General features: G+C 36.7%; 1 protein-coding gene across 1 annotated transcript in view; it reads right to left on the reverse strand.

Annotated features, from left to right (window-relative positions):
* magi2a (membrane associated guanylate kinase, WW and PDZ domain containing 2a) overlaps positions 1–25,534 on the reverse strand; it is a 1,178,725-nt gene that overhangs the window by 249,433 nt on the left and 903,758 nt on the right. The window lies entirely within an intron of this gene.

Here is a 25,534-nt window from a genome sequence, read left to right on the forward strand (position 1 = left end):
ATTCACTCAAAGCTAAAGCCATGCATCTTTTGCTTCTACTGCCTGAGTGAATTAGTTATGGTATAATTTAAAAAGTGCATCTCACTTTTCTTCTTCAAATTAACATGCTAAAACAGCAGGGATAAGTACTGGAGAGACACAGTAACCTGAAATCAGTTTACGTACATGGGGATTTAATTACAGGAGAGTGGTTTATAAAGACTGTTTTGGATTAGTTTACAGTGAACCACAAAATCTGAATAAGAAAAAAAAATAAGGTACCATGTATACCAACTGATGGTAACATTTCAGCAATTTTAAACTCATGAAGTACAGTAAGGACATCCATCCATCTATCCATTTTCAAAAACATTCATTAATGTGAACCTTGTCATTACATAACAGGAATAAAGGAAGTAAGAGGCTATCTGAGTAGAAACATCTAAAGGTCATTTCTGCCCAGGGCACTGTTCCAACTAAAGGAGGAAAACTACACGCTTTCAAAAATTCACACCATGGACATGAAAACACATTGTACTTCTGATACAAGACCTAGTAAGTTAAAACTTGGTGACCCTGCACTTTAAATGATGTAACAGAAAGACAGCAAGGATCCAAATCAGAGTGAACTGTCTGGAACACCTACCCACAAATCACAGAAAACGTCATGAAGTTATGGCCTGCCATACATATAATCTGATTCAGCCTGACTGCAATGTTAACACTCCATTTCTGTTTAGAACTGTACAATCCTGTAGTTATTATTAACATTCATGTGGTCACACTGTGGTTTTTTTTTTTTTTTTTTTGCCAAAATCTAAAGCTGAGCATACGTACCCCATTGTTACCCACAGAAACAATGAAATATGAGCTGTGTCTTTGTGTCATTAAAACTGGCTTGGGAAACTTACTGTAGATGGCACTAAAGTGATTTGAACTAGTCAGGAGACAAAATATTGCAATTCATACCACAGGTATAACGGTTTGAATTAGGTTAAATAAAAAAGCATTTTCAATTTAATGTCAACTGGCTGTGTTTGTACATTAAACCCTAAGGAAAAGACTTTACTCTCAACAACTATCCCCTGGCAGTCTTGACACCTCTCATAAATGCAAGTTCAAAATGTAAGTAGAAAGACCATGTTTTACAAATCAACCAAGTGCTTACACAAACAGAAAACCCTGGAAATGTAACAAAGAGATAAAGAAAAATGATACATAAAATCTAATATATTCGAAGGCTCACATGACCATTTACAGGCATAGGTAAACAATATTTACAGTCATGTGAAAAGTAAGTACACCCCAATAAATTGTTGACTTTTCTCAACATATTCAATTGGCAAACAGTAGCTCATTATACAGGCAGTGCTTACAGATAAAAGTGATATACTTGCACAACTGACACTCATTCTCAATCTAAAATGCAGATTTGTCACATGGAAAAAGAGAGCACACGCCTACATTTATGAACAATTCAAATCTAAAAATTAGAATCAGGAGTTCAGATAAGGTGCCAATGATAAGAGCGTATGCAAGTGGACCCTGTCTTAAACCACACATATCTAGGGTCAGGTGTTCTCTTTGCTATTGACGCTTGTGGTGTCATCATGCCAAGAACAAAAGAGCTCTGCAAGGCCAGGCCCCCAGAAAGAAGGTTGTGAATGCTTAGGAGTCTGAAAAGAGCTTTAAAAAGATCACAATATTATTTGAAATGAATTATTCCACATTAAGAAAGATTAACTACAAGTGGTGTACATTTCAAATGATGGCTGATTTGTCCACGAATGGCAAGCCCAGCAATCTCAGCCCAAGAGCTAATCATTTGATACTAAAAGAAGTCATTATAAGAACCCCAAAAATTTCATTGTGGATCTACAGGTAACTCTTGCAACAGCTGGGGTCAAAGTGCATGCACCTACATGCATAAACAGATTGTACAAATTTGTCCTGCATGCAAAGCATGCTAGGAAGAAGCCTTTGCTGTCCAAAAGGAACATTAAAGCAAGGCTACAGTTTACCATTGAACATAAAAGCAAAAACCAGGTCTACTGGAACAATGCGCTCTGGATAACTGAATCTAAGGTAGAGCTGTCTGGACACAGTAACAACAGACGTGTTTGGCGCAAACTGAAGACAGTATTTCACACCATCTTTGAAGCATGGTGGTGGAAATGTAATTTTTTGGGGTTGCTTTGTTGCCTCCTGGACTGGGTAACTGGCAGCCATTGAGCCAACTATGAATTCATCATATCAAAGTTTGCTTGACATGAATGTGAGGACATCTGCTCAAAAGTTGAAGTTAAACTGGAAATGGACCTTTCAGCATGAAAATGACCTGAAGTACACCAGCAAATCTACCAAGGAATGGCTCATAAAGAAGAACTGGAGGCTTACGGAATCGCCTAGTCCAAGTCCTGATTTGAATACCATTGAAATTCTGTGTGGGGATTTGAAACTTGCACTGCCTTCAAGGAAACCTACAAATATCTTGCAACTGAAAAAAATTTTGCATGGTAAAGCGGGTAAAAAATTCTTCAAGTCAATATCAGAGATTGGTGGCAAGTTATGCAAAACACAAACAAGACGTAATTTTAGCTAAAGAGGGCAATGCCAGCTTCTGAGGCCAAGGGTGTACCCCCTTCTTACCTTGTAGTATTGATATTTTTCTTGAATAAATGATTGGAAAGACAAAAGTTCCATGTGTTTTTATTCAAGTACTGTATATCACATTTATCTATAGACTGTTTGCATGAAGATCTACTGTTTGCCTGTTTAAGTATGTTGAAAAAGTCAACAGTTTCTAACTTTTCAAAATAAGTATAGTTTATGGTTCACTAAACTAATTTAAGTAATTAGGTAATTTGACCTAAAATGGACTGGCGTCCTGTTCAGAGATGGTCCTTGCTTTATTCAATGCTGTAACCCTGAACTAGATTAAGCATTTCTGAAGATGTGTAGTTGGATGAATTGAACTACCAATGCTTCTTGATGCCATACTTTTGTGAACAAAGAAAGTTTGACCAATTAGGATTATCTGCACCTTTGGATAAGTCACATAAATCACAGTTATATTTTGAACAATGGCCTTCATGTGTCTCTGCACAGACATTAATGACTGTACAGTACTGAGAAGACATGCATTCAATGGACTGTCTTCAGGGAATGGACTGTCAGCAGAGTAGGTATTTTAAAGACTATGCAATTGAAGAATCAAAGCAAATGCTTAAACTGAGAGACCTATGCAGAAATATCAGTGTGAAAAAAATGAATTGTTCAAGTCAAAATTTAAAGTCAAAGCAATGGTTGCTCACCCAACACTTTTTTTATTCTTAATGTATTTATGTGACAGGTGGTTCTTATCTATGACACAATGAACCAGAAACTAGAAGATGACATTGACAATATATTCTTTTTTGTATGCCATAGAACTTAACTGTAGCTAAATACTTGCACTTTTTGCATGGGAGATAATACACCATTCTTACCTTTGCTTAATCTAATTCAGTATCACGAGACGCCAGAGTATAACATGGGAGCAACAGATGCAAGGCCGTAAGCAGCACTAAACAGGACACTAGCCCACTGCAATGAATGGGAGATATGAATTCAAAATAAGCAAATGCACTGTAAAGGAAGGCTAGCAATTGCCAACTGCAGTTCACTGATCTCAACACTGGGCCCTATCAATTTACACGACTGAAAACTGTCGCTGTCACATTTACCATCCAAGTGCGGACTTTCTATAGCACAGCTAGTGCTGTACAATGGGTTAATAGGTTAACAGGTTTAGCGAGTTCAGCCGCAATCTCACCCTTTTTCCAGTCTGTCATGATACAGTATAACCACAAGACATCATAAAGACCTGTCTTTCTTCTGTTTATGAGATAAAAAGATCCTCTGTTCCTTATTCCTCTTCGCTACATTCTAAGCATTACACTTCCAGATGAGTATTGGTTGTCAGCTTTCATGCACACAGAGTCCTCTACTACAGCTAAAGGCAAAACAAACCAGTTTGATTTTACCGGAGAGAGCCACTGGGCATGTAACATTACGTGACTGACTTCTCAGGAGTGTGCTGCCAACTGCCTCCGACTCTCTACTAAATGAAGGCTATGACTAAAAATGGCTGAAAGGCTTGTATAATGTAACATAGCCTTTAGCTAGTCCTGGTGGCTTTAGTTCCTCCCCTCAGAAAAGTCTAAACTCTTTAAAAAAAGGACAAAAATTAAACAGAATGTTTACTGATTATAAATTCTAAATTCATTTTGTTAGTTTTAAATATACAGATTTTTTGTGAGTTTTAGGTATAACATTTTATGTTAATCATGACATTCAGGTTTACTCACGTTGACTACAGCCTGTAGTGTATTCTTCACACGTGTGTGTGCAAGTATTCTAACAGTAAGGACATGCATACACAAATAAATAAGTTAAACTAATTTGCCTTGGCTTTAAAGTAGCTTCCATTGTCCTCTTCACTTCTTTGGAAATGAAACAAGCTTGAGTTTCTTTAAATGAAAATTAATTAAAATGACCTTTCCATTCAAAGACTCAAGTGAAAGTCTCAGATATCAAAAAATGGTGTTGTGTTTAACCTGCTTAAGTAGGTTGTGTGTTTTAGACCTGAAGACAGATGAGTTATAACATCAATGACACGCCTAATAAAATTAAGATGTGCAAATGATACATCATTATTATTTCTTTATTTTTAATTGATGTATTCCAGGTTGAATCTGTTAATAGAATTGATTCAGGACAAGCCCCAGAACGGCTTCTTGTCTTCATGATAGCTTCAAAGTGTATGATCATACAAAAAGATATGGAAGCTGAGCACAGTGAATGAGAGTGAGAAAAAAGAAAGCATGATTTTAATATAATTTATCAACAACATTAGAAGAGTGATATGAATGGGTCATACAGCTCATTACAGCGTGCCAATTTCTATTTACCAAGAAAGTCCACAATAATGTCAAGTTGGCATTTAAAGGTCGTCAAGGTGTAATTTTCAAGTGAACTGCTAGTTAACTCCCCCTGCATATCAGTGATTCAATGCGAAAAGAATTTTTTTTTAACATTTGAGAAATGTTTATTTTTAACTGCATCCATCTGTGCTTTTGATGAAGTACTTACTCTAAAGAAATATCTGACATCAAACTAAAATTATTAAGGAGTACAAAGCAAAATACTTATAACACATTAATTCTCAAAAATAGCTTGTTTCAGATGAAAATAGCATATACTGTATACTTCACTTCTGGAATACATTTACAGTACAAGCTGTTCTTTGGATTCTCTCTACTACTGATACTTCCACCCTTGTCATATGGAGACAATTCATTTACTATCTGTCATTATCCATTCAATTTGGTCTGTTTCATACTGTCAATTCAGAATTAGTGACTATTTTACAAATAACATGCAGAAGAAACCTGAAAACAAAACAATCTGTACATTTGCCACGCAAGACAGAACTTGAACTTAAGATGCCAGGGTTGTGAAATGGCAAATGTAATCACCGTTATATTTCATGTGACACACAGATGTTGAAATAGGCCGACAATTCAGAAAAATCTGACATTCAGAAGATGAACTTCAATTTGATTAAGGAAAAAGAAGGTAGTCACGTTTTCTGTTCAATTGCTTCATATAAAAGTAAGTACAGTAATTCCTCCTCCATCGCGGGGGTTGCGTTCCAGAGCCACCCGCGAAATAAGAAAATCCGTGAAGTAGAAACCATATGTTTATATGGTTATTTTTATATTGTCATGCTTGGGTCACAGATTTGCGCAGAAACACAGGAGGTTGTAGAGAGACAGGAACGTTTTTCAAACACTGCAAACAAACATTTGTCTCTTTTTTCAAAAGTTTAAACTGTGCTCCATGACAAGACAGAGATGACAGTTCAGTCTCAAAATTAAAAGAATGCAAACATATCTTCCTCTTCAAAGGAGCAAACAAATCAATAGGGCTGTTTGCTTTTAAGTATGCGAAGCACCGCGCGGCACAAAGCTGTTGAAGGCGGCAGCTCACACCCCCTCCGTCAGGAGCAGAGAGAGAGAGAGAGAGAGAGACAGATAAAAAAATCAATACGTGCCCTTCGTGCTTTTAAGTATGCGAAGCACCGTGCTGCATGTCGCTTCACGAAGCAGCTGCACAGAAGGTAGCCAACGTGAAGATAATCTTTCAGCATTTTTAGACGAGCATCCGTATTGTCTAGGTGTGCGAACAGCCCCCCTGCTCAATCCCCCTACGTCAGAATCAGAAAAAGTCAGCGCAAGAGAGAGAGAGAGAGAGAGAGAGAGAGAGAAAAGTAAGCTGGGTAGCTTCTCAGCCATCTGCCAATAGCGTCCCTTGTATGAAATCAACTGGGCAAACCAACTGAGGAAGCATGTACCAGAAATTAAAAGACCCATTGTCCGCAGAAATCCGCGAACCAGCAAAAAATCCGCGATATATATTTAAATATGCTTACATATAAAATCCGCAATGGAGTGAAGCCGCGAAAGGCGAAGCGCGATATAGCGAGGGATCACTGTACTTTTAAGAAGTGCATATTTATAGTGTGAGCAGCACAATGATTAGGATTCCTGTCTCATGGATCCACCTTCCTGGAGTTAAATCCCATGCCTTGTTGTTTTCTGTGCACATTCTTTCCGTATCAGAGTGGTCAGAGTGGTAGGTAGAATGCCTAGAGAGGGCTGGGTGGTCTCATGGCCTCGGAACCCCTGCAGATTTTATTTTTTTCTCCAGCCGTCTGGAGTTTTTTTGTTTTTTCTGTCCAACCTGGCCATCAGACCTTACTTTTATTCTATGTTAATTAGTGGTCCCTAATTCTATTTTATTACTTATTTTGTCCTTTTTCTCTTTCTTCATCATGTAAAACACTTTGAGCTACATCATTTCTATGAAAATGGGCTATAAAAATAAATGTTGTTGTCTTCTTTCAGGTATCCCTCTTTTCCTCCCATGTTCCCAAAGATGTGCTTGTCAGGTTGACTGGTGATTCTAAACTACCCTGTTTAACTGTCAGTGTGTGTGTTAGGAAAGGTACAGAGAATGTGAAAGAGGATGGCATTTTGTGGTATTTAAAAGGAGGATAAGTGCTCAGACCACTCCACCAGATAGAAAGTAATGAAAGACAGTAAAGAAAATTCATATACTTTGGCTTTCTTGAACATATTTGGGTATAAGGAGGCCTCTCAAGCATCTCTGTTTTGGAAACAATGTTTATAATGTGCAAGGGTTACAAGATAGAAGGTAGTGTGGCATCATATCTAGGGAGTACTGAGGATCTTATAATGTTTGAATGTTCTATTTATGCAGACATACATTACCAGTTTGCTCCTGTTTCCTCTTACTGCCTAAAACAGATTTCTTTGTGTAATGAATCCATCAAGTACTTTATCAATAGATTTACAAAAAAAGAAGCAGGATATGACAAGAAAATTGCAACAAGGAGTTCGCTGTCCATTTAGCAATATCATTTTCAAGGTTGTAGTGTCAGTGGTAGTATCAGAGAGAATACTTCATACTAAAGGGAAAAGGTGTTTAGTAAATGGGCTTGTACTTGTATACCCCAAGAAATGGCAAGCATAATTTTTGTTTCACTTGTCTGGTAATGGCTGCAGCCTTAAATAAAGATAACGTACACATAAAATTAAGTTTAAGAAAAAAAAACATGACACTAGACAAGGACAGAGTATGTAAAGGTACAGATGGCAAGAAAGAAAAGAGAGCATGCGCCAGTAGTGACAATGCACACCATCACGCCTGGTCAGGAAGATAAGTAATGAGAGTGGTAGGTCATGTGGATAGTGTCTTAAGGTTTTGTACTTCAAACCCTGAGACTGTGGGTTCAAATCCCACCACTAACACTGTGTGACCATGAGGAAGTCACTTCTCCTGCCAGATTATATCTCAAATGTTCACCTTGAATGAAGGTGTCAGCCAAATAAATAACTGTAAAAAAAAAGTAATGTATGTGCAATCATGTGTACAGAGTAGAGTGATTTTCATACTTGCATGGGACAGCATTAAGATCACACACTTATGGACATTACCTCTGGGAGGAGAGTAAAAACACTGTAAATACATGCTGTGATGGATGGCCGGGACACCCCTTCACCACATATACCAGGGGGACAAGGGTGGGAAACCCAGTATCTCCCCCGGACGCTAGATGGCAGCCTCCCTGGGTTGCAGCGGTGCCTCGGACTCCCCCAGGGCCTCATGGGGGTTGGAGTTCTGTGTAGCCCTGTTGGGTTCCGCAGGTGCCGCCAGGGGGGTGCTACAGCAGGAGCTGCTGGCTCCTTTTGGGCACTGGTCTCGCCACACCCGGAAGTGCAGCGAGATGTCAACAATCAAGCATCTGGAGCACTTCCAGGTACCCAATAAAGGGAGCCAGTGACCACCACTCAGCAGCCAGAGTCGGGTGGAAGGAGGACAAAGCTTGGTGAGGAATGGTGGTGGAAGAAAACAGTGTTTTGTAGTGGTGCTTAGAGTACTGTGATTGGGACTCTGTTGTGGCTGGAGGGATTACGGGGAAGATGTGCCCTCCAGCTGAAGATAAATAAAAGTTTATTTATTTTTATACGTGCCTCTGTGTCAATCTGTGTCTGGTTGGGCGCAATATAGCACCTTTCTTACAATGCATAGACAAAAGGTGCTTACAAGCTTTACTTGTAATGCAATTGAATGGTGTCTCTTAAATAGTGTGAATACTGAGCTTTGCTCAGTTATCTCTGCAACGTAGAGGTAGACTGATACTCCTAGGAAAGAATGCAGCACAACATGTTACCTGCATACAGCTGCCTTCTGTTCAGGATATACAGTAAAGTACACTCACTCCTTTAGAAAAGCAAACTTTATAATTAAAGACCTTAGCCATCCTGAACAGCTGCTTTTCTCCAAACAGTACAGGGCCATTGACACTCACACTAGAAGATTTAGTTTCGAGTAGCTGATTATACAGTTACTGAACAGCTAGACATAATGATAAATACTTTAAGTGTTTTGGTGTGTATATACACAAACACACACACATATATATATATTGTGGGGAACAGCCTGGACACAGATAGGCAGACACTAATGGTTCAAGCACTAACACACGTTTATTGTACATATTTACAGTGAAGACAAACACAACCCACTTTCACCCTCAAGGTCCAGGCCTCTCAATCACAAATGCCTCTTCTCCTGACAGCCTCCACTCCTCTCCTCTGACCTCCATCTCTCTTCCTCCCGATTCCAGCCATCAAATAGAGGGAGGCAGCCCCTTTTAAACTCACCCGGATGTGCTCCAGGTGCCTCCCTGGTGTGGCGGAAGTGCTGGCTGTGCACCCGGAAGCACTCTAGGTGTCCCTGATCTTCTTCCCCCCAGCACTTCCGGGTGTGGCAGAAGTGCTGAGGGCCAGGGCTCCTCAGGCATCTGGGTGCCCCTTGGCGGCAACCACGGGCCCCTACAGAGTGAGCTTCTAAGCTCTGTTCCCATGGTCCCCAAAGCCACCAGGGCTGTTGCCCCGTGAACCCAACAGACAGATACGCAGACACCGGGTAAAAGCACAAAGAAGTTCTGTTAAATATTCTTCTTTCTTTAAAGTGCCTTTTAAGCACCATAGCCACCATACACAAAAAAACCATCAACAAATAATACAATTTTCTCCTCCACACCTCCCAGCAAGCTCTGTCAACTACCTCCCAACTCCGGCTCGCTTGCTGGGTTCCCATCAGTCCTTTATATAGTCCTTGACCCAGAAGTGCTTCTGTTCTTCCTCCCATGTGACTTACTAGCACTTCCGGGTCAGCTGGAAAATTCAGGTTTTCAATCAGCCCGGAAGTACGTTGGGGCTTCCGTTGTCATAGTCCATTAGTACTTCCAGGCTAGGTAAGAATTTGTTTTTCCACCAACTTCCCACAGCGTCCCCTGGTGGCACCCACGGTACCCAGCAGGGCTGTGCTGCCGAACTCCAAGTCCCATAGTGCCCTGCAGGTATCTGGGGCACTGCTGCAGTCCAGAGAAGCTGCCATCTATTGTCTTGGGGGAGGCAGTGTCCTTGATAAGCTGGCTTCCCCCATCCTTCCACTACAGGGGCGCCCCGGCCGGATAAACTGCCGGCTATCCCTTACAACATATATTATATATATATATGTGTGTGTGTGTGTGTGTGTGTGTGTGTATATATATATATATATATATATATATATATATATATATATATATTACACACACACACACACACATATATATATATATATACACACACACACACACACACACACGCACACACACACAGTATAATATGTTGTGTTCTGTATATGCTGTGTTTTTGTGTCTTTTATTGCTGATGTATCATTGTCCTTATTCAGACTTTAACTGCATTATGTACTGTACATTTGACAATAAACATGAACTTGACCTTGTAGTGTTATCAGGGAAAATTAGACAATGTTCATTGGCAGCAATAATACACTGAGACACAATGAGTGGGCTAGAAGGTTTTAATTTAAAAGAATGTGTGATGAAGGGGCATAGATTTTTAAATCAGTTTATATTGATTTAGACTTCATCACTGTTATGGTGTATAAAATCTACAAATTATTCTCTATATTTTATTATTATATTTTGCTTAATCCCAACAAGATGAATTCAGATGTAGGAGGCATTATAATAAAAAGGCATATCCTCTTTCCTTACACCTTACTTTTATAACAGTTGTTCACAGTGCAGTGCTAAATTGGTATTAGAGCCTGGGAAAGGAAGACTAAGCCATGTCTCTGGCTATTGATTACTTTATGGATGGACATCTGGGACAACAACTTGGCTTACAGCCTGGGAAAGGAGGACATGAGGCAATACTTTATTATCTGGGAAAAGATAGATTAAAGAGTCTGAGCAAAATTCATCCATCATATTGACAGCCAGCTAATCAAGTTCATGCAACTATCATGTGTTGTGAAACCATGGCATGAAACTTTATAATAAATATGCTTCATTTTGAAAGCAACATCAGAAGAAGAAGAGAAACAGCAACGACAGGAAGAGCAATGTCACAGAAAACAACAAAGACACGTATGACCAGTTTTCATCCGATCGTCAGTTAACAGCTTTTTCATGAACGTCGATTGCTAAACCAAAGGCTGCTCTGGGACATTCATCCTTGTCATCTGTAACTTTTTCATAAGCTTTTTCTAAAGACTATATATATTCAGACTTTCCTATCAGTACCTATTTTCTATTATTATTTGTTCCAGTGGTATTATTATTATTCTTGTAATAAATACCATGCTGTTTTTAACTTTCTATGCTTTGTCTTAATGTCTATAGAGTGACTGAAATAATAAGTTAGATTTCTTTGAGCACCTAGTGCAGCTAGAGATTTGCCATTACCTCTGTGCTGCAAGGTTTATTAGACTGAGAGTGAGAACTCCACTCAATAGTAGAGGAACAGTAAGCAAAGAAGGTATTCTTGGCTGATAAATGGCCTATAGTCAAGAGTGCAGAGTCTTTGTATGTTTAAATGTATTCTTGTAGAACAATAGTAATATTTAGGTGTGCAATATCATTAAAACATTGTATGTCGTTCGTGCCGATAATTAGTAAGTCTCTTGAAGTGCTGAGATGCAGGCTATGTTATTCCTAAAGCACTTGTGTGGTTTATAAAGTGCTAAAGGTTAATCAGTGTGTGTGTGTGTGTCATTCATGGGGTACTGTTGTGGTTAGGGTCTGTGTGTATACGTATATCTATATGTATGTATTTGTTCATCTTAAAGTGCAACAGTAGACCAACCCGAAAACAAACTTGACGAGTACACTTACCCTTGAGGGAAAACAGGTAAAGGGTAAGTAGAGGGAAATACTACGATAATACAATCACATTTTCTGCAAACGCATTCCCAACTAGTCAGGTTGGGTTATACTTGACCACTCTCTTTGGAAATGGAAGAGCTGTTGGAATGATGGCAGATGCCCTTGGTGGTTTCATAATGTTTTAGTTAACTATGATTCCTTGGCTAAACAGAAAGTATGTGAATGCATTCGTGTGAGAAATTAAAGGGCACCTGTACTTAGCTAGCTAAAAGACACTAGCCTGGGCTAAATGATATTTCATAATTCAAGTTTAAAAGAAAAAGAACTAAATGAATCAATGACTTTTGACACATGATCCTGTGATGGTTATTTAACAAACCAAATTTCCACACTGCCCAATAATACAAATCTGAATGACAGAAGATGAGTACACGCTCTAGTGACAGCCTTACACTGAGTAGATCTGGGCCTAAATAAACAAATTATACAAAATGGAGGTTAAAGAAAGATTACTAAGAGCATTGTATATGTAAAAGCAATGAGTAAAATTAGCCATTTTATATAAAATAAATATTCTTTAACGTGTAAAACATGGGAGAGACCTTTAATTATTTTGAACTGTCTTTCCATTACAGGATTACAGGAGGCCAATTTGGTACAAAAGGATGGTGATACTCACTGGGACTAGATTAGGGTAACCATTTAGACTAGACTATATGTGCTTCAGATGTGTTTTCTTCCCTTTCTTTATGTTGATAATGACAAATGAATTGTATAAACATTTTATTCACTTTATTTGTATACTGGTGCTTCCTCAATCATGTCATTAAGTAACTTCTTTAGTGAAAAGTATTTTTCTTTTAATTCACATTCAAGTTGTTCTTTTAGCTGGATATAATTCTTCACTGACCTGTGCATGTTATATTATAAATGGCTCATGCTCCAGCACTACTAGAGTCCTGATTAGCACTAGTTTCCATATCCCATTTTGTCGTTCTTCACATACTGTAAGTCATAAGAGTACATACTGTTTTCTCACCTACTTAATCTAGTTAAGGGTCATGGGGCAGTGATTGCCAGGTAGGAATTAAAAAAGGTGCTTCTCTTTATGGATATAAAAATGAACATAACTACAAAATCTTTTAATTGTAGCATCTACATAGCTCAAAAACTTAGCCACATTAGATTAAAATAATAAAACTAAACAGATACCTCACATAGTGAAAAATAAATTTATAAAAAACAGGGATCTTAAATTTATGTGTAAGAGAATTATGCAGGTGTTGCTTTTGGCAATGATCTAAATTGAAGAGCAAAATGGTATGCAGTATTAGCAAAGTGACATTTATCAGCCGTCTTCCTAAAACATGGATTGCGCAGTGGAATATTGTATAGCAGAACTGAGTGGCAGCTTTGTTCCTTTCTCACTGTCATATAAAATCCAAGTTGTAAGCTCATTAAAACTTCAAAGAGATTTACAGGAAAATACATGCTAGTATTCTAACCTGAAAAGAGCAGGGTTTCTCATTTTCAGACAAAAAAGTTGCAAGATATATCAAGAAATAAAGTGAACCTTTCTGCACACAGTTTTCACCAGTCTGTCATATTAGTCAGTTTTCAAATCATGCTATCATAATAAGGCCTTACAACTCTGAGGACCTGCTTCAAGTGAAACATGTTGAGAGTTTGGCTGATCAATGATGCTTCTTAATGTTGCTTAGAGACACGAACTCTTGTCATCAAGCACTGTGTAGTGTGTTAAATATTCAAGTTGAAATTAAGTCAGTAAGATGTCCTTCACTTTAAAAAATTACCTATAAAAATACTTAATTAAAAATGAAAATGATAATCTATATACATATGCTGACAAAGATGTTTTTTTTCTCAGCAGATATAACATTACAAAACATAATCCTCTCAAACCTGTATAATCCACTGCAGGTTTGTGAGCCCCACAAGATATATGAACGCTAGTTCCAAGCATAGTACAAATAAAACTGAATCCATTTAATCTTTCATAGATATTTGGGTCAGCCAAGTGTCCCACAACTGTCCTTACATTATGATGAATCACCGCAACCAACTACATTCCCTAGTATTGATTCATCACAGACCAGAAATTTCTTTTAAAAAAGGTTAATCTAATTTGTCAATACCCATATACTAGACAACGGGTTGTCTCAACCTTTTCATAAGCAAACAATTTCAAATCAGCTAATAAAAAAGCAAACCATTTCTCAAAAGATGAAACTACACTGCTGTAAAATACATTGCATGGAATATGAACAAACAGAAATGCTAATTATTACTTGGTGAAAAAGATTAATACCAGCTCAAAGTATATATAAGTAGGTATCATGGAAAAAATTGTTGGTATGTGAAGATGTGAAAAACACTATATAAGAACACTAAATATCACAGAAAAAAAGATAGCAGTTGGGCACCAGTTAGAAATCATAAATTCACTAATAATTGGTACAATTTTCATCAAAAAATACATCAGTGAATTTAAACAACTTCCATGACTAAGAGTATATTGCACTACATGTCTGGCAGTGGCTCCATTTCAAAATGACATACAATAATTCAGTTATGATGAGAAGGTGATTGACACTATGTAACTGTTCATTCCTATTCGGGGGATGGGAGTGCAGAAATTCAACCTTTTGTTCTTGTTATTAGTTTCCTTTTCTTCCACTATTTTCTAGAAATGTATTTTGTATTAAGGTAAGATCTGCACAATGCATTGAAACACATTACATAGTTGAAATAACTAATTTTAACTACTGTAAATAAGTAAATTTTAACTAAATAAATACATGTTGATACATTCAAATTCCCAATTCCCACCAAAAGTGAAGAGGAAGAAGTCTGGTAACTTTCAGGTCTATTTCAGGTGTGGTGAGTACTATGATTTTTCTGCAACAACAATATTTATTTATATAGCACATTTTCATACAAATAATGCAGCTCAAAGTGCTTTACATGATGAAGAAAGAGAAAAAAGACAAAATGAATAAGAATTAAAATAAGGGAACACTAATTAACATAGAATAAAAGTAAGGTCCGATGGCCAGGGAGGACAGAAAAAAGAAAAAAAAAACTCCAGACAGCTGGAGAAAAAAATAAAATCTGCAGTGGTTCCAGTCCACGAGACCACCCAGCCCCCTCTAGGCATTCTACCTAACATAAATGACCTCAATCAGTCCTCGTTGTAATCAGGGTTCTCATGGAAGAATTTAAACAAACCAGCAGGGTAATGAAGGCAGATAGATAGATAGATAGATAGATAGATAGATAGATAGATAGATAGATAGATAGATAGATAGATAGATAGATAGATAGATAGATAGATAGATAGATAGATAGATAGATAGATAGATAGATAGATACTTTATTAATCCCAAGGGGAAATTCACATACTCCAGCAGCAGCATACTAATACAAAAACAATATTAAAGAGTAATAAAAATGTAGGTAAAAACAGACAATAACTTTGAATAATGTTAACGTTTACCCCCACAGGCCCCCAACCCCCCCCCCCTCCCCCCCCCGGGTGGAATTGAAGAGTCGCATAGTTTGTAGGAGGTATGATCTCCTCAGTCTGTCAGTGGAGCAGAACAGTGACAGCAGTCTGTTGCTGAAGCTGCTCTTCTGTCTGGAGATGACACTGGTGATGACCACATGGGATCAGCAATACAGTAGACACAAGTCAGGGAGGGATCATTCAAGTTTGTCAAAAAGAGACCAAACACCAAGGCCAAAATAGGCAAACAAAATCAAACTTTAAACCAAGAACCTACTCCAGAGATTTTTGTTTTGGAATTTCCTTTCATCCTATTTTGCAGTAAGAATTTTCTTTAACAAAAGACTCAATGTACAGACTTTTCCTTTTGGTCACCACCATGCTTTGTGGTGGCAACTTAATGACGCGACTAGCAATGGGTGACAAGCAGTAATGGTAGTTAATGAGTTCTTAATAGTGATTTTTAAAAGGATGCAGCTTTAATCACAAGTTGGCATTGCTGTTGTCTTATTTAATGCCACTATCATGTCTGTCTAATAGGTATTGTGTTCCCCCTCCAAAACTGTGCCATTCACATGTGTCATCTACAACATGTTACATGTGATATGAAAATGTTGCTACATTTGTGGTTCATTCTTTTATGACATTTGAGTGTTTGGCAATAAAAACCACCAATTGAGAATATATACGCAATTGAGTGGTGTAAAAGAAGGTTAGTATAGCAGTTAGGACTAGATAACAGACTAATAATATACCAAATAAACACAAGCACAAGAAATATGGCTTCTTAAAAGCTGAATTTGTGTTTTTGCTATTTTTTGCAAGGTCCCCCAGTTTTCTTCTCACATCCTAAAGTCTGAGATTGTCACATTTCTATGTGTCCTGCCTTTTGTGAGATTTCTTGAAAACAAATTAAGCAGAGCACAAATAAAGTAAGTTCAGACCACAACCAAATGTTAGGTTCTCTTGTAATTCACAATTGGCCTGGAGTGCGAGTAAATGCAAGTGCACTATAATGGAATGACTGCCCTTCCATGGCTGGTTTTTAGTTTTCTGTGAAAGCTTCTAAGATTGGCTTTGCTTTGCTCTCATGTGCTTGAATTGAGTGAAACGAGTTATGTAATGGATTTATGGACACGGTGGCAAAAGACAATTGTACCTTTCTGAATTAGGAAGTATTTGCCTATAAAAATTAATTCATCAAAATCATGTTTAAAGCCTAGGGTATCCAAACTATGAAAATATTACCCACAAATTACTGTCAATTATTTTATTTTTTAAGCAATTCTGCTAGTACAGTGATCAAATAAGCTAAGCCATATGTATGGGAGTTTCTTCTATTTCCCTGTGGAAACGTGTCAGATGGACCTGGTATTGTATCTATTTTCTAAGATTAACTTTGGCATTCAAATTCTATTATTAGCATACCCTGGCACTTCAGCTTCCAGCTATAATACTTATTGGGCACCATCGCCTGCAGGAAAGCTAATGCAGAATTAGCTATCCATGTCATTTCATTGTAACAAATTTGTGTGACATCATGCTGATCCATTTGTGAATAATCAAAGTCTGACATGTAGCATATTATGCTCATGAAAGCTTCCACTGTACTTTTCCATTCAATATGCATCACTACTGTAGAGTTAGCGATCATTAGGCAATTATTTTTATACCATTATGCAATTTGTAGGAGAATACTTGACTTGGAACGCATGCCACTGTACTCTCCAATGCTTTGTCTTCTTTCGCTCGGGCTGATTACTACATTCATGCAGATGAAGTGTGAAGTTTCTGCTCATTTAGGATCAGTTCGGCAGACTGCAGGCTGCTTTCACTGAATGCCACTTCCCTATTAGCTGCCAGAAGAAGCAGGTGCAGATATGAAGGAAGATTACATTAAAAATTTCATTACAATATAATGTAGGAACAAGGAACATAAATCCAACGTCTCAAAGACTACACCTAAATATTTTTGTTACAGGAATTCATCCAACAGAGAAGTGTTGTTGTGACTGTGGGCAGGTTGGAAAAAGTTCTAGCAGTGGAGAAGAAGGTGTCTGATAGGAAGATCTTGAAACAGGAGTAAGTTGGCAAGCACTTCTTTAACATTTTCTTCATTGTCTTTTCATCCTTTCTCAAATTTCTTAACTCCTCTCCTTTCCTTTCACTTTCTTTTTGATCCTTTAATTTTTTTTACTTTTTTCTTTTTGTGTAAGAGATCTCTGACACCACCGAATGCTCGATCATTTCTAATCAAAGCCAGAACTTTTGAAAAAGTACAAAATTTGATGGGCTAAAGCCATTTATGTGCAGCTGGGAAAACAGAGATATGACTTTCCCAGTGTTTCATGATGGCCAAGTTACTTTTAGGGCAATGCAAGATAACCCGACAAAGTTACCTAATTAACTGTTCTTTACCAGTTGCACATAATTTCTGAGCTGTAAAGTGATCTTTTTCATGTGTTACTATTTTGTAGTGGTGTATTTCATGTTCTTAATATTTTTGCAGTTCATACTTTTTTCTTTTCAATAGTAGACCTCTATGACAGATAAACTAATAATAAGTAACAATGCCGGGGCTATAGGTACTGCTTCCAAGTCGTAGGGCTGAATCTCCACCTGGTTACTGCACAATCTCCTCATATCTGGGTGGGTTTACCTCTGAGAATATTAATTTGTCCAGTGTGAGTGAGTGTAGATATAAGAGTGAGTGAGCTCTTCAATGGACTCTAGGGTTGGTTCCATCCCCACAACTCCAAATTGAACTAAGCAGGATTGAAAAATGAAGAAATGAATACGTGCTAAAAGCAGTGAGATAAGAAAAAAACTATCGTAGCTTCAAAAGCATGAGGTAAAACAGTAGATTGAAAACGTTAGTTTGAGAGCACCCCAGGGTTATAGTAGAGTTCATCTGAGTACATTTTCACATTAACTATGTGACTGCCCAGCAATTCAAAAGAAGTGGGGCTAAAAACAAGGCATGTGATACTCGTGATCATGGGAGATTACCCAAATGAGGGTGACACAGAAAATGAGGGGAACAACTGGAATTAATAAACTATACTCTACACTTTAGTGGTGGTTTAAATGGCTCCTCACTCACTAGGCAAAAATGCTTTGAGTATGTGCTATAACATTATACAGCAGCTCTTGCTTTTAGTGAACAACTTTATCTGATTTTTTCCTGTGTTTCTTTCTGTAGGATTTCATAATACATCATTTGGACTCTTTTCAAACTTGGAGAAGGGGTTTTCAAAAGGCCCCACTCCAGCCATAAGCTACTCTCCATAGTATCTGGTCCATTCTTGAGTTTGACTTACTTTATTATGTTGGTATCTAATGTTCAAAAATATGTACCGTGTTAAAATACTGAAAAGAAATAGTGACATTAAAGACCATTTACAGATTAGGGTAGCTGAGTTTCGTTCAAGGATCTACGGCATCCTCTATGTATTCACGTTTGCTTGTTTTTTTTAGATGGGTGCAAATGTCATTGCTACAACTTGTGCATTTCAGGGTTGACAGTCTTATATGAAAGCGTATGCTTTATCTGTAGAAATATTTGTTGCATAGACACCCTCATTTTCTTTCTTATCACCTTTCTGGATTTTCCAAAAGGATCTTCTTTACACAAGTTTCTTCCACCTCTATAAGGACTTAGATTGTTTATGCCTAGAATTAGTCAAGTTATCAGATTTTGGAAACACATTCAAAAGATTTACCTAGACATGTTCAAAAGATTGATCAGATATTAAAAGTGAACATGTTTACTAGCAGCAGTGTATCAAACTGTATTTTATTTATATTTCTGGATAGATGAAGGTATTTGATCATAGACTCATTACATCTACAGTAATCAGGAGAGATACTTTAATCAGCTACAAACTATAAACAACTCAATAAGGACTCTAGAAACACTTTCAAATCCAAGGAAATAGAAAAAAAACTAATTACAAAGTTCAATAAGTGGGAAAAGAATGGATGTAAAATTCATTAAGCACAGACTTTTACATTATAAAGTTTACATTTGTATTTTTAATAAACATACAACAGTATAATCAAAAGTCTATTCAAATGTATAAATCCTTAATCCTCAGCAAATGGTTTGAGATTACTGAAAATAACAAATCACTATCATAATCTGAACAGTTCAGCAAAGGAGCATTTACAACAATGGGGAGACTGCTGCTACATCCTTTGTGTGACTCAATAGAGCTCAGTGTTACACAGCGGGAACGCACTGTATCTCTGATAACCAGAATTTAAAGCTGGGTGTGTGACATCTCACTATGAGGGTGGGAAAGAGTAAAACCATTGAAAAAGACAAAGGAATGTGCAGGAAACTGTATTCAAGATCAACCTAGAAACATTTTTAAGCTTATCTTTACCATACTGTATAGTTTTTTTTTCTTTTGTTTTCTCCAGACTCCATGCTGGAGTTTCACTTGTTGTTTAAGATGACTGCTAATCAGCCTACTCATAGTTTATGGGCATCAGGTCATAGGTGCTTCAGTATCACCCAACAGATGTATCTGGTCAGGGATCAACACTCTGATACTGTTCTTGTTCTGGCTAGATTTAGTGTTGTTTCTAATTGAGCACTTACGAATCAGTAATGGGCTGAATGATAAAAAGATAAAGTCATGGCTCTTGAAAATGAACTGTTCACTACTACTTGAGAAGCATTATTCAAAATAAATGTAAAATATACAAAGCAAACTTGTTCTAGTGTATCTACTATGTCAGGTAGTGTGTAATTTTGAAAAGTAGGCAAATTAAGATAACAATTCCGGTTTGGTTTCATTGCAAAATAAAAATATTGGCAGACAAAAGTTCTTATTTAACCTTTCATAGGATGCAAAGACATTATGCATATGAATCTCAACAAGATATAATCCCATATGTTTTCCAAACATTAAAAACTATGTAAGTTTGAAAGGGTGGAAAAAGGTGGTTATCATATAGAGTTGCCACAGATAAAATATTCTCTGTCTTGAAGTGCTTCCTAAATTGGTTCCATATTCTGAGTGAATGAATGGACAATTGGGTTGTTAATATATTGATGATACCTTGTATTTACTGGTGTAAAAAGTAAGGAATATAAAGAAGTACTGGAGGATTTCATTTCTATTGCAGACCAAGATAGTGTGTGTTCATCTATTTGTGTCAATGTCCAGGTTTTTACAGCTTGCAGCCCAGTAATAAAATTGAAAATTAGGTAAAGCCATGCCACCTTCTGATTTAGGTTATTGTAGGGATGCCCTATGGATGTGTGGATATTTTGAATTCAAAATAAATGAAGTTATGAGTGAATCTAATTTCTTAAAAAAACGATTTGTTAATGTATACTGTATGTGAATGTTTTGAAATAGAAACAGAAGCTTAGGGAGGATATTCATCTTGATGGTTTTAATTCTCCCTGCTAAAGTAAGACGAAGGGTAGACCAGCTATGCACATCTTGTTTAATTTTGTCCATGCAAACAACAACATTTTGTTGAAAAAGAGCTTTATATTTACTTGTGATGCTTACCCCATGATATTTAAACTGATCTGCAATGATAAAAGGGAAGGTGTCCAATCTAATATTTGGTAAAGAATTCACTGGAAAAAGCACACTTTTGTTAAAATTAATCTTGAGTCCAAATATCTTTTGAAATTCTGCTAGTACAGTTAGGTCTGGCTGCAGGCAAGGAATATTTTAGGTCTGACATATACAGTATAGGTCCATATCATCTGCATATAGTGACAAGTCCTTCTCTGAATATCCTCTTTATCTCTGATGCATTCCGAAAGTGAACAGCCAATGGCTCAATGGTGATTGCAAATAGCAGTGGTGACAAGGGGCATCCTTGTCAAGTACCATTTTCTAGTTTGAAGTAGTCTGAAGTAATGTTGTTAATACAAACTGAAGCTTCTGGACTGGTATACAGTAGTTTGATCCATGCACATATGTTCAGGCTAAACCCAAATTTATGCAATGTAGTGAATAGGTAATCCCATTCAACCATATTAAATGCTTTTTCTGCATCCAAAGATAATAAGGACTCCGGAGTGTTAGTTTTATATGGGTGAATATATTACATTAAATAGGCGTCGAAGATTGGAAGCCAAATGTATACCTTTAATAAATCTGGCTTGGTCTTGTGATATTACTGAAGGAAACACTCTTTCAATCCTTCTAGCTAGGACTTGAGAGTATTTTAACATCGTTATTCAGAAGTGAGATTGGTCTCTATGATGCACATTGTAATAACTCCTTATTTTTCGTACGAAGAACGGTAATTAATGGTTGGTGACATGTTTGAGGTAGAATTTTATTGTCTCTGGCTTTTATAAATGTTGCTAATAAAAGGGGAGCTAACTTAATTGAATTTTATTTTTTAATTCAGCAGGGTAGCCATCAGGACCTGGTGCCTTCCCACTCTGAACAATTACTCTCCAAATTTAGTTTCCCAGCAACACAATTTTTCCACTCCAATTTCCAAATTAGAAACTTTGCTAAATGAAATCTGCCCAATTTTCCTCACCTTCCACCTATTTCTATTCCAGAAGAGATATCGATCAGCCTTGAAGACTCAGACAGCATTTCTATAATATATAAAACCATTTTAAAGTCCCTTCCTATTAAAGATCCCAGAGTAAGTGTGGGAAAAGGAGCTCTTACTAAATATTTCAGAAAAGGAGTGGAAGGCAGCCATGCACAGAATTCATTTTAGCTCCGTAAGCACAAAGAATTCAATTATTCAACTTAAAATTTTCTATTGAGCACATCTATCTGATTGAAAATTGTCCAAACTGCGAATGTTGTATCAAGATCCATCTTCACTAGGCCACATGTTTTGGGCATGTACCAATTTAACATCATTCTGGGCAAAAATTTTTAAATGCCTATCACACAGCCTTGGTGTCACAGTCACTCCTAATCTATTAACATCTGTGTTTGGTGTACTCCTAGATGGACTTTATGTGAAGAAAGACAAACAATTGCCTTTTCTTCACCACTACCGCTTAGACTTAACTGGAAGAATCCTAGCCTACCTTTTTTAAGTCAGTGGGTAACTAATATTTTATACTATTTGAAATTGGAAAAAATCAAATTCTCACTTAGAGGTTCTATTCAAAACTTTTTAAAAACCTGGCAGGATCTAATCAATAACATTTTAGAATACGTGTTTATTTTGGGGAGAAAGACTCCTTTATCTCTTTACTACTCTCAAAAGTTTTACTCTGGCTGTTGGCCTTCCTCTCTTTCTCATAGTTGGGGGTTGAATCGAATTTAGTTTTATTAAGTTTGACTTGATTGTATGGAATGTTGCATGCTTTTAATAAATTCAATCAAGATAAAAAAAGCTTTTATTTAATGTCCAAAGGTGTTTACACTGTGTGAATGTCTCAATCAGCAGCTACAGTACTTACTCATATATAGCTAAAATATACAGTAAGTGCTATAGGTCAGAACACAGTCTTTAATTGTTCACTTGATTTTAAGCCTGTACAAAAGACAAAAAGAACAAAGCTACATGGCTTTATCTGTTTTATTGAGTGGAGGCCTCAAAATGGCAAGTCTGAGTCTAATACAGCAGGCAGGACAACAAATTTAGGGGGCTTTTGTCTACATTTAACTGTTAGGACTGTCACAATGACAAGAAAGACCTGCATTACATTTTAAAGTGAAAAGACTAATGGCTTTCAGATTTTGTTATATGGCCAAGTAATTTCCCACAGAAGTATATACATCTATCATGCATCTAAGTAGGTGGAATTAATGTATTTTTCTTTTTAAAATTAATGTGCATCTCTTTCATTTTCTTCACATTGATCACAAAGAATTTATAAGAGCACCATGCAATAAAATGTATCATTTCATGGTTAAAATTTTCCAATTTTAAAAACTCACCAGTGCCACATGATTGTCTGCACATTTAAAAAATGTGTGATTGGGAAATTAACCTTGATGCTCAATTGTTTACAGAGTTTACCAATCAAGGAATGAACACAACCCTATGGGGCACCCAAGTCAATAGCATTTAAAGAAGGCATAGTTAAGTTAAATGTCACAAGTCAGCAGTGATTCACATGACAATCATGTAACCTGATTTTTTTTTGTAATGAACTCCTAGTTTAATTAAGTGCTCAGTCAGAAGAATCTTCTTAATAGTAAGGTTGTTGTACTATGTATATGTTCTCTAAACTTTGATGGCATAATATTAAAAAGTTCTCACTCCTTTCTTGTGGTTTGACTTACTTTAGGTCCTTTATACATGTATTTTATTTTCAAGAATAAGCATTAGTCTGCTTAAGCATTTTTGCCCTCTTTATGTATACACTATGGTTTTCCTCCCACACTCTAAACATTTGCAAGTTAGATTAATTGGTAAATCTAGCACACACTAGTAAAATTTATAAAGATAAGCTTGACATGATTTTGTCCCCATAGCTACTCTTTAAGTATAGTGGTTTGGGATGTCAAACATAATGAGTGTTATTTGCCTCCTACGAGGACTGCTTTTGAGGGTGAAAGGGGATATGGTTTTGGTGCTTACATTTTTTTCCTTTTCTGTCCCTAGAACAAAGGCCCGTGAGCTGGAAGAACAATAGCCTCCCATTATGATATGTCTCTACTTCCAACACTTCTGAGTCTTACAACATAAAAGATCTCAGGAAACCAGGATTTCTTGTCATATAATGCTCCAGAAGAGCACGAGGTACTACAAAGAAGCCATACTCTGTTGTTTCATTCACTTTCTTTTTTAGTCCTTGTTTATTTCCCAGAGAATGTACATTAATTAACATAAGATATTCTAAACATTTCACGGGAACACACTTTCAGTGTGATATCTGTCTGTGTATATGTCTGTGATAGTCATAAATTGCCTATAGATTAAACAATTACAGTTAAATATAGCATTGTTATGTTGTGAAATGACTGATGCATGGAGTTTAAGTAAAAATATACTATACAGAGTTTAATTACAAACCTTTTAGATGGCGGAGGTTAATAACTTGAAACTTACATATTGACCAAAAATTTGCTTGACTGTCATATGCAATTAATGTAATGTACTTTTAAATCTAAATGGATATTTTATGAATAAGCTTGCAAACTGAAGTGACTGTGGAAAGGCAACATGAACTTTGAACCCCTTAATGACAGCAGTATCTATGACCATCAGACTTGGTTCTGGGGTGGTCTTACAGCAATGGATGAAAGGTCAATAGTTTGGATGTCTTTTTGCTTTTTTTTAAACTAGAATCCTATCCAATGTACATTTCTGTACTGCAGTACAATGAAGATATGTCTGTTGTAGCATTTGATGCATTTGCATAGGGATAACATGCTCTTTTGATGTGAACACTCTGGTATTAGAAACTCAAAGTAAAAGTGTTTTAATTTTATTCAATTTTTGTCTTAATAGTCTATAAAAACTACAATTAGTTACTAAGGTCAACTTAGCTTATACCTCTTGTGACAGATAAAACAGCTTTCAAAGGGGAATATAAGCCAAGTGCAATATAACATTAATTACAAAAAAGAAATTAGCTTGTCCTTAAAACAGGAAAGACATATTTACTAAGTCACTACCCATTACACCAGGTTGCTGTCTTTATTGGAAATGCAATGTGCCAGATGCTTAATCAGATTAAAAAGCCGCAAATGCAGATATGTGAATGGAAAGTAGACATCTGCTCTTCAATAAATCTTAATATGACTTATTTAATTAAAAATGTAATGCATTATTTGCAAGTTTAGATTTCTATTATTATGACAGGTAGTTGCACCAAGCAAAGAATTGCTTTTAAACTGAAACCTAAAGGGACTACAATATAAAAATAAGAATAGCTTCTATAGTTCTCAAGGAAAAATATAATATGTGCTTTTAACTTAATCAAAATGGAAAAAAGCAATTAAGAAATTCTTTTTGATTTGACATTTCAGACAACTACAGTCTTTCCTGGTAGTAAGTGGTGCGGGTTGGGGCCCAGCCTGTTACGGAATTGCACACAAAAACATGACCACATATATGCTGAGAAAATTTAAAAGGCCCAATTTTTACTTAAGAGACAAGGTAATGTATGGCAGTTTTCAAATAGGCACATCTTAGTTATTTCTGAGTAACTCTTGGGCTATGACTATGAGAATTTGATATTAATAAACAGCATCCAGACCAGGGTTATGTTGCATCCAGATGTGCCAGGCTAGGTTCTTCAGTATCTA

Source organism: Erpetoichthys calabaricus, chromosome 1 (genome assembly GCF_900747795.2).
Source record: "Erpetoichthys calabaricus chromosome 1, fErpCal1.3, whole genome shotgun sequence".
Taxonomy (NCBI): Eukaryota; Metazoa; Chordata; class Cladistia; order Polypteriformes; family Polypteridae; genus Erpetoichthys; species Erpetoichthys calabaricus.